Here is a 19,919-nt window from a genome sequence, read left to right as displayed (position 1 = left end):
TGAAATGAAGGTAGTTGTGTCATCTACCCCAGGGTTGTCAAACTTGAACAAGGCCCTATTTGTAAAGCACTTAACACAGTGCCTTGGAGAAGGCAATGGCACCCCACTCCAGTACTCTTGCCTGGAAAATCCCATGGATGGAGGAGCCTGCTGGGCTACAGTCCATGGGGTCGCACAGAGTCAGACTCGACTGAGCGACTTCACTTTCACTTTTCACTTTCATGCACTGGAGAAGGAAATGACAACCCACTCCAGTGTTCTTGCCTGGAGAATCCCAGGGATGGGGGAGCCTGGTGGGCTGCCGTCTATGGGGTCACACAGAGTCGGACACTACTGAAGTGACTTAGGTTAGCTTAGCTTAGCTAACACAGTGCCTAGAGGCTGCTTCTTTTCTTCAACCCTCAGAGTTTATTCTAGACACATTCCTGGGAAGATGAAGACTCCTTTGGGTCTAAGATGTGGGGTGAGCTGGGGAAATAGGTCCATTTGGTCTTTGCTGCCATCCTGGTCTAGAAAGGTAATGCCTGGCAAGAGGAAGAATACTGGGCTCAGGCTGAGTTCCACTTGTTGGCCTAGGTCAGCATTTCTCCAAGTATGGTCTACATAGATAAGTTTAGATAGTGTGGAGGCCAACATTTTTATGTGTACTGCAAAGATACCATCTTTCCATTTATGGTGGTTCTATAATGCTTCCTTTAAAAATAAATTTATGTAAGTTAAAAAAACTGATTTGATATAAAGGAGAACCCTAAGGACAAACCCTAAGGTATATGAACATGGTAAAGATGGTACTTTTCTGTGGGGATCTGGGAAACACTGGCCTAGAACAAGGTTCTGAGTACCAGTTCTCCAGTCCCAGTTAAGTGGAAGTTATAGCATTACATCCCAGGGAGTAGAGGCTTGACCCAAGACAATGTTTTTTAAGGCCCTGCACGGTGCTTCGGGTAAGAACCCATCTTTGAGAGGCTGCTCTGTTGCTGCCTCACTCAGGATTATATGATCCTCTTTTGGTTATCTGCATTGTCTGTATCACTATCTAAAATTATCTTGTTTACTGTCCTCCTCAGTGATTCTGAAATTCCAAACGCCCTGAAAATGGAACATTAAAAAAAATGGGTTTGGCACTCATTAGTTTGTTCTTGATATAAATTTTCAGTTTTTGTAGCAAAATCGGACCTGAACGGATGTGAAACGATCTGTCTCCTTAATTTATCCATCTTAGTGTAAATGTGGATATGTGCAGCTACAGAGCTGCTAAAGTGTTTGGTTATGAAGAGCTGGCCCAGACTCTAAGGGGTATAAAGTATGTTATGAAATTTGAACAGCATGACCTCTCTAAAATGTGAAAAATTGTCTATCCCTCCAGAAAACATCTGGTGGTGACTGTTTCAGATAAGGGATTGTGGCTCTCTAGTTGTTTGTTTCCCCAACCTGAACATATACCCCAAGGGGCAGGGACCTCATTTGTTTTATTTAATACCGTATCTCCAGGCCTAGACCAGAGACTGGCAAATAGTAAGCTCTTGGTACATGTGCATGGACCAAGACACTAGATAGATGTCTCCCTATGAGCCTGGCTCTGGTGAGGGAGTGTCTGGCAGTTCAACAAGGACGGTTTTGGGCTGGCAGTACAGAGCACCTACATGTAGCAAGGGCCGGGGAAATATTTACTGAATGACTGAATGGATGAAAGAAATAGTGAATTGTATCTTTCTTGATATTTGACCTTTTCCCTTCTTCCTAGCTTGGTGTCACTCCAACTCTTTACCTTTGAGGTGCTGACATGCATGTGTTGTTCCCCACTTTGTTTTACAATATGCTCAGCTCTCATTCTTGGTTTCCAGGCTGTGACTGTCACTTGGAGACCCTCCTTCTAGGCTGCATCTTCATCCTCATCTTCATCTTTGTTAAGCATTGCACGAACACTTCTTGTGGACCAGGGACTATATTTAAGCTCATTGTCTTATTTAATTATTTTATCTCATCTCATGTGGAGTCAAACCTAGCCTAAAGCAAAGGACTGAGGGAGCAAGGTTGCGGGAGAGTGTTGTGAAAATTCTCAGCAATGAATCACTGATGCTTTGCCCAAGAGCTAAAAGCAGTCAATTTATTTGATATCTTTTCACTTCCAAATCATCCACCTTCTGCAGGATCCTTTGCTTGGGAACGTTAATTCAAGTTTAGGGCCCCCTTTTTCTGTTGTGGAAGCCACCATCCTACCTGGTTTCCTTTCCCACCTCAACAAGTTTGCTGATGTGGAATGTATTTTATGCTGAGGTGTCAGCCCTCGAGGCGCTAGGTCTTCATGAATATAATTCAAGGTGGCAGAAGTTGAGTGGAGAAAGTGTAGAGTGAGCAATTTTCTAGCCACATTTGTCCTTAATACCGTGCAGTTTTATTTATTTTTTTATTATAAAAATCATCTTGGAGTTTATTGATTAAATAAGCTATGCAACTAAAAGTGCAGTGAGCCATAAATCAGTGCACAGCTCCAAGGCGTAACTGAAATCAGTATCTTCAGGTTCATGTGTGTAGCAGAGAGCTCTATTGAGATGACATTTGCATTTATTTGCTTCTTCTCAGAAGAAGGATCCACAAGAACAGCTGGGACTCACTGAGTGTAGTCCCCTTCCTAGAAGGTGGATGGACTCACTGAGGATGGGATACTTAGAAGGTCAGGTGCAGAGTGAGCTGCTACACAACCAAAGGAGAATAAATCCAAAGGGGCCCTTTTAACTTGAGAATTACTTAAGGTGACTGGGCAGAAAGTATTTTCAAGGAAACCATGTAAATGTATTTCCCATTCCACAGGCTTGTCTTACAATGTGACATTTCTCCATTGAGAAGTGGAGGTCTTTGTTTTCTTCCCTTGAAATAAGGTGGATCTTTGTAACTACCTTGACTGACAGAATGTGGTAGAAGTGATGCCACATGGCTTCTGAGGTTAGAATGTAATACTGCTTCCACCTGGCTCTTGGAACGCAGTGCTATATTGTAAGGAAGCCCAAGTTGTGGAGAGTGCATGCATGGGTAGGAGGTGTTTCAGCTGGTCACCCCAGCTAGGTCCTCAGCCAGCAGACAGCATCACCTGCTAGATATATGAGTGCATGAGCCCTTAGATGTATGGACCCTCCAACATTCGAGTTTTCTAGCTGAGACCCTCAAACATTGTGGAGCAGATATAAGCCATACCTATTGTGCCCAGACTGAATTCCTGACCCTCAAAATCCATGAAAGGTAATATACTACTCTTGTTTTAAGCCACTAAGTTTTGAAGTGACTTACCATGCAACATTAGATGACTAATTTAATAGATGACAATTTAGAATAAGAGGAGTGGGGTGAATGTCCTACTCCTTAGAGATTGTTGGCTAACATTGCAAGGAGGCTGGAGGTTCTGAAATTGCAAGGGGTTAGAGTTTAGTAATTGGGGAAGGCAATGGCACCCCACCCCAGTACTCTTGCCTGGAAAATCCAATGGATGGAGGAGCCTGGTGGGCTGCAGTCCATGGGGTCACTAAGAGTCAGACACGACTGAGTGACTTCACTTTCACTTTTCACTTTCATGCATTGGAGAAGGAAATGGCAACCCACTCCAGTATTCTTGCCTGGAGAATTCCAGGGATGGGGGAGCCCTGTGGGCTGCCGTCTATGGGGTCGCACAGAGTCGGACATGACTGAAGTGACTGAGCAGCAGCAGCAGCAGAGTTTAGTACTATATATGATAGTGCTTGGTCTGGGAGGGGGAGATGTGATAAATCCAAGAGCTTCCTGGATGGGGTGAATCTTGTGGGTTTTGAACTTAACCTTCAAGGACAGTGACTTTTCTTCAAAGTCGTGGCTGGAGATGGCTTGCTTCTACACCTCTGGATGTTGGAAGCTGGTAGCACACTTTAGCCTCTGAGGACTTCTAGAGGATTCTAAGCCAGTATGCTTATTTGCCATTGCCTATTTCTCTTGGATATTATAGGAGATGAAACTCCCTAAAACTCATGGGCAATCTTACATGCTAGACTGAAGACATAAAATCTCTGGTTACAAAACAATGAAGGAGCTTATGCTAGCAGAGGTTCGTGGTTGCAAGCAACAGACAATTATTCTAGAAGATTTAAGCAGAAAATGAATTTATTAGAAAGATTTAAATAGTTTTCAAAATCCCTGGGCGTCTAGATCATGTCTAACTAGTTTTGTCAGGGCATAGTTGCCACAGCACTGGAAAATCTGGATATGGCTACTTCTCCATCAGGATGGAACCTCCCTGTCTCTAATTCTTTGTGTCACTAGCTCCTGGTTCCAAGTCTAAGAATAGATGTATCTGATTGGTGGAGCCTTGGTCATATGTTACCTCCCAGTTACAAGGGAAGCTGGGAAATTCAAGATCTAAAGTTTCATCTTGTACAGTGGGAGATTCCCCCTCCTAAAAAAGGAAGATACTTCAGGTACTGGACAGATTAAAAAAACTGCAATGTTTACTACTGGGTTGCTATTGTGGGTATATCACTTTGTCAATTATAGGGAGAGCACAGACCCTGGCAAAATTCATAGGAAGAAGGTAACATTCAAAAAATGTGGTGTGCTGATTATTTCCTGCTTATTCTCAGCACCATTCTTACCTTTCCACACCTTAATCTTCATTACAGGGCCTGGACTTCTGCAAACCACAGTTTCCATATCCCCTGTGTAGCTTCAGCCAAGGGAAAGCAGTGATAGGATGTTGGAAGGTGGGAGGAAGTGACAAGATATGTTCTTTGTGCAATTTTTGGGAGTGACTGCATTTCTGAAGATTCTAACCTCAGCCACAACAGTTCAGTACCAGCTTGGAAGAACCCTCCCTGGTGGTCCTACGACAGACCCAGAGGTCCCTCCTTCATGATTCTATCACTCTTTCTGGTACCCCTAGAAATGCAGTCATAAGTACCTTCTGGCACTTGGATAATAACATGCTGTTGTCTGTCTGAACCCTTGGAGTAGTAGCTGCTTTCTGCTTTTTCCTAGTCTCCAGCTTACCTCAACTTTTTCTATTTATTCTTCTAGCATTTCCAACACTTTTTAAGTATTTCATTGGATTAAATCCTCTGATTTGAAATATTAATATGCTTGGTTGTTTCCTGACTGGTCTCTGATTGATACACTTGGTAATTTGGTCAGAAAAATAGGCTTTATATTTATAACATAGTTCTCAATTTCAAAGAGGTTTAATGTTTGGAATTACTCCCATTTCTTCCCCTTTCCAACTGGTTAACTCGTATGTACTATTCAAAACTTTGTTCAGACATTAGTTCTCCAGAAGCTTTCCTGATAGTTCCCCTGCATTCTGCCCCTCTAAGCCCTACAGTACCACACACTTATAGGGAGGTATATGACAATGGTGTTGGTTGATATTCATAGTGACAGTTATGTAGATTAGAAGTGTATATTTGTAATAGAATGCTTCAGTAGCTTTACTTAGGCAAGTGTGCTGATCTCTGAGTCTGGAATTCTAGTCCTGATTCCATTAGTAGCTACTGTGCAAACTTGGAAGTCAGATGACTTCTCTAGGCTGTATTTTCCTCTCCTGAAAAATGAGTAGGTTCAATCAGGAGAGTGATTTCCAAACTATAAAAAATTTTTTTGGGTAATATTACATGAAAGCCCGACATGGAAACCAGAAACAGATGATCTAGTGGAAGTCAGGGGTGGGCATTCTGGAGTTTTATGAACTCTGTTCTTCCTCTAGCCCCAAACCCTTGGTAGCGCTTTCACCATTCCCCTAGGGCTCCATGGAGCAAAGTTATAACTCTGCACTAGATCACCTCTTCTATGTATTTCAGCCTTACACATATAGGCACAAGTAGGTGATCCAATTAAATATGATGCCCACACATTGCTCAAATTATAATCTGCACATGTCCCTGCTTCATCTTTATTGCCATCATCATTGTAGCCAGTTTCATTATCTTCAAAGGCATTGAGCATTTACTATGTGCCAGGCAGAACGCTCATCATGTCTAATCCCCACAGTCATCCTATCCTTATTTTTCTGGAAGAGGAAACTGAGTTTCAGGGAAGCTCCATTACTCACTTTTTTGCATTCACTAGTTAACAAGTAACTGTATTGGCAGTCAAATCCATATGGACTTAATTATGAAACTATGCTCAAAATCATGACATCCTACTGCTTATTTACTTCTAGAACCCCACGGTGTAAGGAGGGGCTCCTTGTTTCTGTGTGTCCTATTAGCATGGTGATATCAGTCTGTCAAGCCATTGCCAGTCTGTCTTCTTACTCATGGACAATGGGGGGCCCCTGATGACCCATTCTCAGCTTGAAGCAGTTTCCGGTGTCTGCCTTTTTTCCATATCTGGGACTTCTGGCCACTACAGAGCTGTCACGTGACTTGGGAGACCCACTGAATCATAACTGAAATCAATTAGCAGGGGAAACCTGCCAACTCACCCTCCAAGTCCCCAGCTGACAGCCTAATTTCCCTGGTGGTGAGAACTTCCCACTGGCAATGATGTTACCCCTGCTATGGGGAGTGTTCCAGGATTATCATGTCTTTCTTCAGTGGCTGCAAAATAGTCACTTAATGAGCTGAAAGGCTGAAATGAAAAATGAGGTGGAAGGGCATTGAGAACCAGGTAATGTGCCAATGATTAAAGAGAAGGGCCAGACATTTAAGCCAGAGTATGGGTCCCATGGAAAAGGATGTCTTGGTTAAAGGAGAGACCACACTGTCTCCTGATTTCTGAAATCCTCACCATCCACAGGGGCATTGAAAGAGCACTGGACCTCTGTTTCAATTCCAGGATGATATTGACTTCTGGTGCTTTTGGAGCAAATCTTTTCCTTCTCTGTTATAGAGCATAAAGGCTAAAAGTGTAGGCCCTGGAATCAAGTGCTTAAATTCTGAATCTAGCTTCTACCACTTAGCAGCTGATTCTGACCAATTATTTAATCTCCCCAAGACTTAGTTTCCTCAATCATAGAATCACATAACAATGATATTCATCTCACAGGATTGCTACAAGGTAAATAAGAGAAAATTATTTCCCTTTGGCTTATAGGGCACCACAAGGTAAACAAGGGAAAATTATTTCCCTTTTGCTTATAGGGTACCAGGCACAGTGACTGGAACATAGTAAGCATTCTCTAACTTCGGATGTTTTTGGATGCAAGTAATTGAAACTCTATCCAAGAGTGGTTTAAAGAAGGAAGTGTAATAGCTCATATAACTGAAAGTTTAGGGAGAGGATATCTGCAGGATTAGTTAAACTAGTTCCTCAGTGACATCATCAAGAACCTGGCTCTTTCCATATTTCTATTTGTGATCCTGAGTGTTGGTTCCACTCTTAGGCTGGTTATCAGGATGGCTGCCTTACTTTCAGGCACCATATCTAAATACATCAATGCCCTGAGGAAGAAGGATGTCTGTCCTATGACTCTCTATTTGAAGCAAATAATTTTTTGTTTTTTAAAAAATCTCACCAGCAAGCTTTTGCATATATCTTTTTGTTAAGAACTGGGTCACATGCCCATTTTGACCAATTACTTATAAGAAGCATTTAACCAGTGGAACTCACCTTGGCTCTGAGGGGTTCAGTCAGCTTCGCCTGAGGCTACATGGAGGGAGGTTGGGTGTCCAAAGAAAACGGAAGTTCTGTTGGGAAAGAAGAAGGGACATATGGATGCTGGCTAGGCATTTGACTAAAATCTCTACCATTCATAAGTTTCACTATTATTGCTTTTATTATTCCTTGTTTTAATCATCAGCTTTTGCTTTGGACTGCTTGTTCTCTGTCTCTTTTCTGTTCTGAGAGTCATGAGTCTGATCTTACTCAGCATTCTCAGTGTGTGCTGGGCTGTTTGATCCCTGCCTCTTCTAAGGAGAGGGCAACTGAAATGTACCATTTCTATTTCCAACTTTTATTCCCTTCTCAGAAATACTTCAAGCCAAACACTCCAGGTGTGCAGAGTTACTCAGAACCAGCCAACAGAAATTGATTTCAAGATCCCAGCAACTGTCACTTACAACAGTGAGTTGTGTAACTGAGCTGATGATACAGTTGACTAAGTGCCAATGTGTCTGCCTTTCTCTACTTCAGAAACATACCTGGGAATCCTTCCTCCACCCAAAATGGCAAGCCCACCTCAAATAGTGTTTTGGATTGAAGAGTGGTACATTTGAACAATTCTAGTGCCTCTGTGTGTTGTGGTCACATATTGTATGGCTAATACTTTTTTTTTTTTAAAAAGAAGAATCAGTGTGGATGGTTGATGAAAAAACCATTCCCATTTTGGAGAAACAACTCAAAACATACTGGCATGCCATTTGGAGACTGGGAAAATATTCTTCAGTTATGTGGGACAACAAATTTCTTTTTAGTTCTCTCATCATGAAACACAGCTTAGTCACATGCATAATTAAATTGATTTTTTTTTCTTTTTAATTTACCCTTGGCTTTTGGCCACAATGAAGGCTGTTTGTTGAGCAGATGGCATAGACCATTTTTCCGGTCTGTTCAATCAGCTATCAGCAACTGCTCAGCCTCTGGTCAATTGGCCTGAGTCAACCAGAAAGTGATGTTTTTGGTTCCAAGGGTAGACAGAGTTTATCACCTCATGGTTTAGATAACATTTTTCCTCCAAGGGTCAGGTCAGACTCTGCTCTCTGATGTCATAAACTCCCAAGCAAATGGCAGAAATTCAGCATTATGGTAGTGTTCTCAATGATCAGCCAGGAAGTCTCCAGCATCTGGCACAGTGAATTATGGCTCATTGAGTAAGAAATTCATCACCCTTTTCTTAGAAATAAATTCCCTTTGTTTCCTTAGAGAATCACAAACACTTAGAGCTAGAAGTGACTTTGGAGGTTATGTGTTTAAATGTTTCTGCAGCAAAATCCATGGGGTGAACCTAATTGTGTCTGCTGCAGGGACTCTGATGTAGGGATTCAGTCTATATGAAGTTCCCATAGATCTTCTTGGAGAACTAGTGAGGAAATATGTTGGAGCTGACTGTTTGCTCTAGGCTAGAATTCATGAATGGAGATGGGGAACAAGAGTTGCCCCTTAGCTCTTGAATTGAACCAACTCTAAATTTGAGTCCAGTTCTTAGATGGTCTGTCAAAGAAGGGGGATAATTCTGAATGCTATGCTTTTTTGCATCTTGCCCTCTATTCTGGCCCCAAAGTAACCATCCCCAGATTCCCAGAAGAGAGGGCACAGTAAGAAATTGTATGTTGAGTCGAAGGAATCATAACACTAGGTTCCAAGATACTGAGACAGCAAGGAAACTCTACGTGGAGGGGTCTGACAATAGTTTGGTGTTATGATTCTTAGTGATGAAAGCCTGACAAAAGCAGGTCAAGGCGGGAGAGGTGAGAAGGAACAAGGGCCACTTGTGAAATAGGTAGCCTGTGACTGCTTGAGCCATGCTACCCAAGACTTGGCTCAAGGGAAGCAGTAAATAAGGTGACCTGGAGAGCCTGGAACAAGCAGTTGTACAAAAGAATATCAGTGGATACTAAGGAGGTGGTCATGTGACTTATGTTCATCCATCTGTCTCCTCCCATGACCTTGCAATCTTGGGAAAATTGATTGACCTTCATTCATTCCATCCATGGTGACTTGACATTGGCAGTTTGGAAGGCTCTTCAATATTCTCTCTCAATCTCTCTTTCATGCTAGTTAGAGTTGGGCTCTGTTGATTGCAATTAAATTACCCTAACTGCTACGAGGTCCTTTTATGAATTAGGTAATTGCAAAATAGACACCTAAGGAGTGATTTGGCCCTTTAGGGGGTTTGAGCCCTGAAGCTACCAGTTCATCACTGTCCTACCGCTTGAACATTGCCAAGCACAGCTGTATGTCTGGGCTACTGGGTGATGGAAAAGTGTCAGGAGTGAATGCCTGACACTTTGCTGTAGGAAGAAAACACAGATGGTTAGCTGTTATGATACTTATCCCTGTCAAAAATCATTGTTCCCTTTCTTGTCTCAGTATGACCTGTGCCAACAGAGAGAGAGGACTCTGGGAGTCGCATAGCTGGAAGCAGCTCTGCTTGGACTCTGGCTATCTCTGTGACCCTGAGCAAGTCACTCCCCTCTCGGCAGTCAGTTTACTCACCTATGAAAGAGTGAAATAGCACACAGAAATGCAACATATAATATTAAGAACAGCAGAATTGCTGTGCTGCTGGGAAAATGCAGGTGAGCTGCTGGGAAAATGCAGGTGAGCCAGGTGGTGGTGGTGGTGGGTGGAAATCTGCTTACTCAGCTGCTCCTGTTACCTCTTCCTTTGGTTTTTAAGGAACCCTAGAGGTCTGAGAAACACAGTTTGATGTCTACAGGGCTAGATGGTCTCTAAGGGACTTTCCAGTCTAGAAGTCAATCAATTTTAATTTCTTTCTACAAAACAGCCACATTGCTCTTCTCTCTAGCCCTTCCCTAACCATAATCCTCATCACTCCATGTGCACATACCTTCTCTCTGCATACAGGGAAGAAGAAAATGGGCTGTTTATGTGTTTATTTGCTGACTGAATCTTCTGTATTAGATGGCCAAGATTACTGATAAGATCTAAAGAGCCACAGTAACTCCAGTAGAACATCCTCCTGCAGGTGCAAAGCTTGAGCCCTCTCCAGGCCACCTATGGCCACTAGTCAGGCTTTTCAGGGCCTTATGGCCCTGAAGTGGAATTACAGAAACACTAGAAGTTCTGAAAGTCCCTAGTCCCTATAGCCCATGTCTAGACAGCCTAAGGATAAACTGCTTCTCTGAGAGCGTCATGTGCCATACAGATAGATGTATAATCTGATACTTAAAGGTGTACAAGAGGTACTATCATTTCTATTCACCCATATTCCTTTTTCAAAGAATCTTCCCTCCCTTTTAAACATGCTCTTGGAAGCTTTGCTACAGAGGTACTAAAGGATGCATGTTTGTACTTGATGATCCCTCCCTGTTGCCTACTAGCCTTTGCTGACTGGCCTAGAATTAGTCACCTGACTCAAGTATGACCAATCAGTTCCTCTCTACTGAGACACAGACTCCCTGATACTTATGCTGATGGACATGGAGCTATATGGGAATATGGCTATGGGACAATCATCATGTTGGACCATGAGCAATAGTGGAAACCATCATGCCAAGAAGACAACATAGTAGATACAAAAAGTGAAAGTACAGATCAGAGAACATGAGGAAGCAGAGAGAGGGGGTGGTAGGTGCTCTCCGATATTGTTCTCATTCCACAAGTCCCTTTAATACTTTCATATTTAGCTTACTTTAGAGTCCCTTGGATGCTTCCTTTAAACCTGAATTTTCAGTTGAACTAGTCAGAATAGGCACACTGGCAATGGAAAATCCTTAATTAAGATAAAAATCTTAATGAAAAAAGTCACGGTACCATCTACCCTGAAAGGGCTTGTTTTAGTCATTCAACTGATATTTACTTAACCAAATTGTGTCAGTACTGTGCATACTAGCATGATGGATACAGTGATGAACAAATATTTAGAGATTCAAAATTATCTCAAGTGTGGAATGGCTGAAGGAAACATTGGTGAGGAAACAGTTTGACAGTGGTCATCCTTTATTTGAAGGGAAGTGATAGAAAGAGGAATTAGACTTTGTTGGCCCAGAGGGCAAAAGAGTTGACAGGCAGAAATGAGATGAAGGTTGATGGGGATTCAACATAGGAGAGAACTTTCTAGCAGTTTGGCACTGTCTATAGATAGAACAGTTTGTCTAGAAAGTTGAGTTCTCTACCAAGGGGCCAAATGGTGAGTTTTAAGGAATTTTATAGGGTTGATGCAAATATTAGATGAAAGTTTAGATGCTGCTGCTGCTGCTGCTAAGTCACTTCAGTAGTGTCTGACTTTGTGCGACCCCATAGACAGCAGCCCACCAGGCTCCCCCGTCCCTGGGATTCTCCAGGCAAGAACACTGGAGTGGGTTGCCATTTCCTTCTCCAATGCATGAAAGTGAAAAGTGAAAGTGAAGTTGCTCAGTCATGTCTGACTGTTAGCGACCCCATGGACTGTAGCCTACCAGGCTCCTCCGTCCATGGGATTTTCCAGGCAAGAGTACTGGAGTGGGGTGCCATTGCCTTCTTCGGAAAGTTTAGAGGAGAGGACCTCTAAGAACTGCCGCAAAGTTCTAGGTTCTTATTTTACCTTGGACCTTTAGGGTTTGCATGATTTCAGGTAAGCTATCTAACTTCTCTGAGGCTGTTTTCTCATTTGTGGGATGTTCTTGTTATGAGAAATAAATGATGGGGCACTTAGTAAAGATCTAGTACAGAGAAGGAACTCAGTAATTGTTTTCTTGATTCTCCTCTGCCTCAGGTGAGGCTTTTCTTGAAATGCTTTCTCAACTGCCACTGCCAATTCAGGGATCTTATTTGCTTTAAGCAGCTGTAGTTAAGATGATATAGCTATGTCTTATTCTCCTTGCTTAGCATAGGGCTGCTCACAAAGAAGGGTCTTAATAAATACTAGTAGATGTGACTTAATATGGAGGCTTAGCTAACAGTCCTTATGGCAAAATTTATGTGAGACTTCATGGTCTTTTTATCCTCTAAAATTACATACTGAGTCACAAATAGATACAGTATACACACAGAATTCCATGCACAGATAACGCATGTGTGCACCCAGACTGCACCTACAAAAATGCACACAGCATGCAGACAAGCATGGCCATGCACACTCACTCACACAGACAGGCACAGACTTTCACTTCCCCCTCCCTATAATCAAGAAGATGGAAGAAGAATCTGCCTGTGGGATGAGTCACAGAGGCGATTGGGATAAAGGGCAGGATTCAGCATCCCTGGGGAGTCTTTATTTATAGCCCTGGCTTCTGGAGAGGGGGCTGAAATCATTCCTAAGGAGCTTCAGTGATGGAGAGCGATAAGATAACCAAGAGATGTCATTCCCACCACTGTGCTCTCTTAGAAGCAGGCGCCTGTTGCTGCCGGAGCCCACAGAAGTGCTGTGTCACTCCAAGGCTTGTTGTCCACGGGGAGGAGTTGAGCTGACTGTGTTCTAGCTGGGCCATAGGCAGCCACTGGGCCCTTTTTCCTGGTGCGCAGACAATCTCTATGCTAATCTGAGCAAATCCTCCCAGCTCCAAACAAACAGAAGCCTCTCTGAGCCTGTAGAAGCCTCTGATCACAGAGGATGCAGTTTAGATTCAAAATGATCCAGTCTAATCCACTCACCCAATGGTCCTGCACCTGTCAACACCATGGTTTCATAATGGGCAGAGCAAGTTCATGGGGCAAATGCAACACCAGACTCAACCTGTCCTCCCAAGGGCCAGGGAAGGATAAGGAGAGGCAGCTGGCTTTTTGCTGGGCTTTGAGGGACACTGGCAAAGTCCAGTGGGAGGGGTGGGCAGGGAGTTCTTCAAGTGCAGACTCTGTGTCTCATCTCCTGTTGCACTTGAGGCACCCAGAACACTGCTGACAGAGGCAGTATCTAGAAGATTTTATCTTGAAGATCTTAGTTGACAACTGGATACATGCAGGATCTCTTTAGTTTCCTGGTGTATGAGGATGCCAGTTATGGTTCTTGGGTAAGAGATATGCTAGAAATGAAAGAAAATTTTCTAGGGAGTCAGGAAGACCAGGGCTCCAATCCTGTCTCTTCTCCTAGAAGACCTGGGGCAGGTCACCTAAGCTCTTCAACCTTCAGTTTTCTCATCTGTAAAATGGTAGCTCACTGATATCTACTATGTTTCGGGGTTATGCTAAGGATTTGAGATGGTACAAGTATATTGCTTATGTGCCCCCTGAGAGAGATGAATTTGAATATGAAGCAGTCAATAATACTTTAGTTGAACTAATTGGTCAGATTGTACCCAGCAGAACAGGGACCGCCAAATTTGTCTGGGACTGTTTGTTCTATTGGCCCCTTACTTCTGAGCCCTCTGCATGGCCCAGAGTCCTGCTTTGAGTGTGCGTCCCCCTCTTAGCTCCCATGGCTCTCAGGTGGCTTACGTGTGAGCCTAAGCCTTTGCTCCTAGCTGAGGTGGGCAATCCCTTGGACTAGATACCTGTTGTCCAAGTACAGACCCTGTGTTCTTCCCTCATATGCTCTTCTTCTTGGTCCCTGAGTTCCACATTGGCTCCTGGCCCTAAATGTGGCATAAGTAGGAGATGTTGCTCACCTATGAACTCTTGATTCAAGTGGGTCCTTCTGGGCCTGCTGGTCCTGACCTCCCCAACATGTCAGGATTGCCTGAGACTAGTCTGGTGTTTGGTCCTGCCAGTTTCCACCTCTGATTCTCAGGCCTAGTTCAGTCTTGGAGTCCTGATGGGACAAAGTTGAAGAGCCCTGGACCTGTTCTTCCAGGATATAGAGAACCCAACCGAGAACTTGAGTCTTGAAGGTTTTCCCAGGGAAAGTCAGAGGGCAACAGAGAGCAGGAAGTGAGTCCAGGGAGAGAAGGAAGAAGCAGGAAGTGGAAGGAAGTCACATTAATGGTATAGTGCCCAAGCTTATGCATGAGATGAAGAGCAGTCACTCCAGCCACCATTAAAACACCACTGAAAGAATAACATAGTGATTACTAAAAGCCCAGGCTTTGGAACCAGACAGACCTGAGCTTGAAACCTGGCTCTGTCGCTTGCTACCTTGGGCAAGTTGCACCATCTTTCTGCGTTTGGGGTCTCTCACTTGTAAAATGGGGTCAGTAATGATACCTGCCTCTTAGGGCTGTTGAGAGCATTAAATGAGATGGATGTAAAGTGCTTAGCACAGTGCCTGGCATGCAGCAGGCAGTCAATAAGATGGTGGCTATGATGAGAAACTTGTTCTTTGATCCCATCACTGGTGGCTGCTCAGGGTCATCAGCAGTATCTGATGAGGCAGTGGGTTTGAAGGTATTCAGAAGCCTGGAGAGCATGATGTCAATATAGAATATAGAAATAATTATTTTATTTCTCAGTTTTTGAAATTTGCTAACTGATGTGCTATTTTGGATTGGGCATCTGGCAAATAGTGCATGAAGGACTCCCATGACTAGGCTCCTAGTCTGATATTTTAATATGCAGTGGGATGGAAAGGGCTTTGACAGAGTCTTCCTATTGTCCTGGGGCCTTCTAGGACCATAAACATCGTTCAGTCTTTCTAATTTAGCAGAATAGGTTATAAGAGGAGAGGGTACATAGGACCAGGAGCTAAAGCTTTACTTGCTAACCATTTCCCAGAGCCTGGGACTCTGAGGATGCCTGGGACTGACTGAGCCAGGGAAGAGGTGACAAGGGACCAGGCAACAAGCCCTGATTTATGACCCAAGGCTCTAATTCCAGAAGCCACATCATCGATTCCTTTGGGAAAGAGCTTTAGCCAGATGAACTGTCCTTCCAGCTGCAGGACTGAGTCCCAGCCTTGCTCCCAAGGGCAATGGTGTTTTACGCACCCTTAGGGGAAAGAAAACCTGGAGAGCAAATTCTGGGATGAGGTCAGGATGGGAATCAACCCTCCCAATGGCCAGATGAATATCTGAACGAAATGCCAGGCCCTTAACTGTGGAAAGGGGTGATAGAATTCATAACAAGATGATCTTACTGTCAGCTAGGCAAAATGGAGTCCATAAGAAGGGGCAATGGTCCTTCACTGTGTATTCCATCCTTATCTTACCACTCCTACAGACGCCACAGGGGCTGATTCTGCTCAGCCATATTTTAGGTCTTTCCCAGCATCCCAGCTGACATGGAGCCATCTTAGTAGAATCTTGGGATGTCCTGTACGGCCACATCTTTCACAGGTGGTAGGTTTTACAAACACCTACATTCTTCCCTTCTTTTTGGCAGAACTGGTTGGGTAGCAGTATACAAAGTGGACCCCTCTACTAGATCCAGGGATGAACCATGTTTGGGCTCATTCAAACATGATGATCCCATTCTCATTTGCAAACAGTTGGCTTAGCAGTGGTCATGTGGTTTTGCTCCCACCAATGAGACCTGTGACAAAGTCCTCTGGAATCTTCTGGAAAGAAGTTTGTCTTTGATGAGAGACATGAGAGGAGAAACTCTAGTCTCTCTTTTCCTTCTTTCCTATGTCATTCAGTCAGGATGTGGTATTTGGAGCTGTGGCAACCATCTGGTCACCATGAGGAGAGAGCAACAAAACACTTCAGAGAAGCTGACCCAGAGTCTTGAAATTGTTGAGCAACTGATCTAACCCTGCATCTGCCAACTTGCCAATTTCTGTTAAAGCATTAAAAGTCCTTACTGTTTAAGCAACTTTTAGTCAGATATGTTGTTATATATGTACATGTATCCCAAAGCATTTTAACATACATACATCATGGATATACATATTGTAAAAATAGTACCTCTTCTCATTTGACTTTCTCTCTTTTCTCTCTGTTCCCTGCCTTAACCCAAGAGACTCAGACTTGGTTGCCTGTAGGAGCCATATAGAAAGGTGAAACAGGCCCTGTGTATGAGAAGCAAATTGGAGAGTGAGGATTTCTTGTAAAGTGGCTGGGGTCAGTCAACCAGCTCTAGCTGGTAGTGGCCATCAGCAATTCTAGCATGATGTGGTAAGATGATTTTATTTTTCCAGAGAAATCAGGAAACTATATTTTTATGTCTAACTTCACAATTTTATATGCACATTTAAATTTTATTTATTTATTTATTTTATTTTTAATTTTTAAATTTTAAAATCTTTAATTCTTACATGCGTTCCCAAACATGACCCCCCCCTCCCACCTCCCTCCCCACAACATCTCTCTGGGTCATCCCCATGCACCAGCCCCAAGCAGGCTGAACCCTACGTCAGACATGGACTGGCGATTCAATTCTTACATGATAGTATACATGTTAGAATTCCCATTCTCCCAAATCATCCCACCTCTCCTCTCCTCTGAGTCCAAAAAGTCCGTTATACACATCTGTATCTTTTTTCCTGTCTTGCATACAGGGTCGTCATTGCCATCTTCCTAAATTCCATATATATGTGTTAGTATACTGTATTGGTGTTTTTCTTTCTGGCTTACTTCACTCTGTATAATTGGCACATTTAAATTTTAAAGAAAGGTACTGCAGATGGTGACTGCAGCCATGAAATTAAAAGACGCTTACTCCTTGGAAGGAAAGTTATGACCAACCTAGATAGCATATTCAAAAGCAGAGACATTACTTTGCTGACTAAGGCCGTCTAGTCAAGGCTATGGTTTTTCCAGTGGTCATATATGAATGTGAGAGTTGGACTGTGAAGAAGGCACAGTGCCGAAGAATTGATGCTTTTGATCTGTGGTGTTGGAGAAGACTCTTGAGAGTCCCTTGGACTGCAAGGAGATCCAATCAGTCCATTCTGAAGGAGATCAGCTGTGGGATTTCTTTGGAAGGAATGATGCTAAAGCTGAAACTCCAGTACTTTGGCCACCTCATGCAAAGAGTTGACTCATTGGAAAAGACTGTGATGCTGGGAGGGATTGGGGGCAGGAGGAGAAGGGGATGACAGAGGATGAGATGGCTGGATGGCATCACTGACTCGATGGATGTGAGTCTGAGTGAACTCCGGGAGTTGGTGATGGACAGGGAGGCCTGGCGTGCTGCGATTCATGGGGTCGCAAAGAGTTGGACACAATGGAGTGGCTGAACTGAACTGAACTGCATGGAGTAAACCAACACATTTGAGAACTAGTCTAGAGGTCACACATTGTGTCCTGGCTTTAGCCCCCAAATTATATCTCTTCCTTGGTTTGATCTCAAGTGTGGGATGTGAGTGACTGCTTTCGGATTTTGCTGTTGGGTGGGGTTGTGTTTGTGGCTTGGAAGATACAGAGATGGGAGCTAGAGGATGGGGGAAGTGACAGCAAATGCTGTAACTGTTGTCTGCCATCACGCACTACATCTGCAAGACTGCAAACCTTCGCCCTGCAGGATGGACTTCCTCTTTTTATACTGCTTGTGATTTTACTAAAAGGGTCACTGTCATTCTCTCTACTAAGTCCCATTACCAGAGACCCCCTTCTCTTATCCACACATCACTATGGTTCAGGCTGTAAGGATGGTAGTGAGGAGAATCTATCCTACCAAACAGTCAAGGGCTGATAAGGTTAGGGAGTTGGATGCAACCTCCTAGGAAGTTGCCAACCTATATGATGTCATTAGTGCTGTGGAGACACAAATTTTATCTGGGAGTAAGCCTCCTCAGTTCCATCTAGCCCAGTAAGTTCTCAGTTCTTTTTAGGAAAAACATATCCCATGGAAAATCCAAAGACATTGTCTGCAGAAAGAGGCTTGCATTGAAGTATCATTCCTCTTCCATGCTAAGAGCATTTTGGGGGTGAGTGGATGTGTTCAAACACATCCTCCAAGCAAAGGTAATGGACATTTTAGACTCTTGCTAAACTAACCTGGGGACTCTCCTCCGCCAAGGCAAGTCCAGAGTCCTTGGGTCCCTGCATGACCCAGGAAGGAGGCTTAATTTAAGTCTACAGGCTATAAAATTGAAAATCTTTGTGTTTTTCTTTAGGTCATCAAATTAAAAAGTTTCCAGGGAGCCTCTGTTGAAAGGCATCAGAGAAGAGCTAGCATGGATTTCATGTGGTGCATTGTACACAGCCCAATGATGCCCTTCAGCGACAGGAGAGGATGAGTCACCACCAGCTTTGGGGATTGGGAAGAAATGTCAATGAAGCCATGAATAATAGGTGCTGTACTGACACCTAAGAAGGTTAAGGGCAGGAATTAGTTGGCAGGGAAGAAAACAGGGTGTGTGGGAGGTTAGCTAGAGTCCTACAGAGCTTCTGCACCTCACTCCCATCTGATCGGAGAGCCAAGAAAAAAGGAAATTTGTTTCATTTTAAAGGAAAAATATGGGTGTGTTGGAGAGAGGGGTCCTTCTTCAAGGTCAGAGAGGCAGACTTGATGTCGTCTAGAATTCCCTTCATCATGGCTGAGAGGGCTGGGGGTCAGAAACCAATGAATTTAAGCACACCTTCAAGCATTTTGCAGAAATGCAGAGTCCAATCTTGGCCACTTCCAGGCAGATTCTAACATGCAAAAGTGCTAAGGGATGCTAGAGTGGGTTTCAGTTCCTGCCATCAAGACAGTAGAGGGTTCTGAAGGCATTTCCTACCCTCTGCACAAGAAACAAGCCACGAGGTTAAAGAGCTGGGGGATGTGCTTCTACAGAAGTTCTGATCAAATGCTTTCCTGGTGATTCATTCTGGGAGGACCAGCATAGGATGAACATGAAGAAAATGACCAAGTGCCTCCCCATCTGAGAGTTGTTCAATTGCTTGTCAGTCTCAATCAGAACAATCTCAGTGAGGGCAGATTTAGAAGCCTGTAGACACAGTCTAAGAGGAAAGTAGGTGACATTACCCCTATTGCTTCCACTATATTGGATGTTTCTGCACCATCAACTAGTATGTGTACATTGAGGCGTTATGGGCCAAGGTGAGAACAATAACAACAAAAGTCATCATAGGTTGAGTTCTCTAAAAGCTGGTACAGAGACAGGGTTGGTGTTAGGGACCAACACCTGTAGGAGGGAGATGGACCAACACCTTGGGATTGGGCAGTGGGAGAGGTAGAACTCTGATGTTCATTTGTGTTGTTCTGCTGCAGTGTGTCCAAAAAAACCCCAGCCTTTATCAGTTATTGGACATGGGCTGCCAGGGAAGGGCACAACTTTGGGCAAGGTGGCTCTCTGATGCTGACACAGTCCTGCTTGAGCTGATAGCATTCACAGCAGTGGGTATGGCAAGTCCTTCCATGAAGTGAGAAATGAAGCAGTACATTTCTGTGTCCTTCAAAAAATCCAAATCTCAAATCCAGAGAAGGTCCTTTTAAAACAGCCTCTCAGAACCCTAAGCTGCCTCTGTGCTTAATTGCTCAGTCATATACAACTCTTTGTAACTCCATGGACTGTAGCCCACCAGGCTCCTCTGTCCATGGGGATTCTC

General features: G+C 43.7%; 1 long non-coding RNA gene across 1 annotated transcript in view; it reads right to left on the bottom strand.

The window, feature by feature from the left end:
• The window catches only part of LOC121819669 (uncharacterized), a 575,865-nt gene that overhangs the window by 24,173 nt on the left and 531,773 nt on the right, over positions 1-19,919 (bottom strand). Inside the window, exon 7 of the long non-coding RNA XR_006060015.2 lies at positions 7,564-7,640. This is a non-coding gene — a long non-coding RNA (uncharacterized LOC121819669). The remainder of the gene's footprint in view (positions 1-7,563; positions 7,641-19,919) is intronic.

This window comes from Ovis aries, chromosome 5, assembly GCF_016772045.2.
Source record: "Ovis aries strain OAR_USU_Benz2616 breed Rambouillet chromosome 5, ARS-UI_Ramb_v3.0, whole genome shotgun sequence".
In the NCBI taxonomy this organism is placed as follows: Eukaryota; Metazoa; Chordata; class Mammalia; order Artiodactyla; family Bovidae; genus Ovis; species Ovis aries.
Note: the sequence above shows the minus strand (reverse complement) of the source record. Positions and strands in the feature narration are given on the sequence as shown.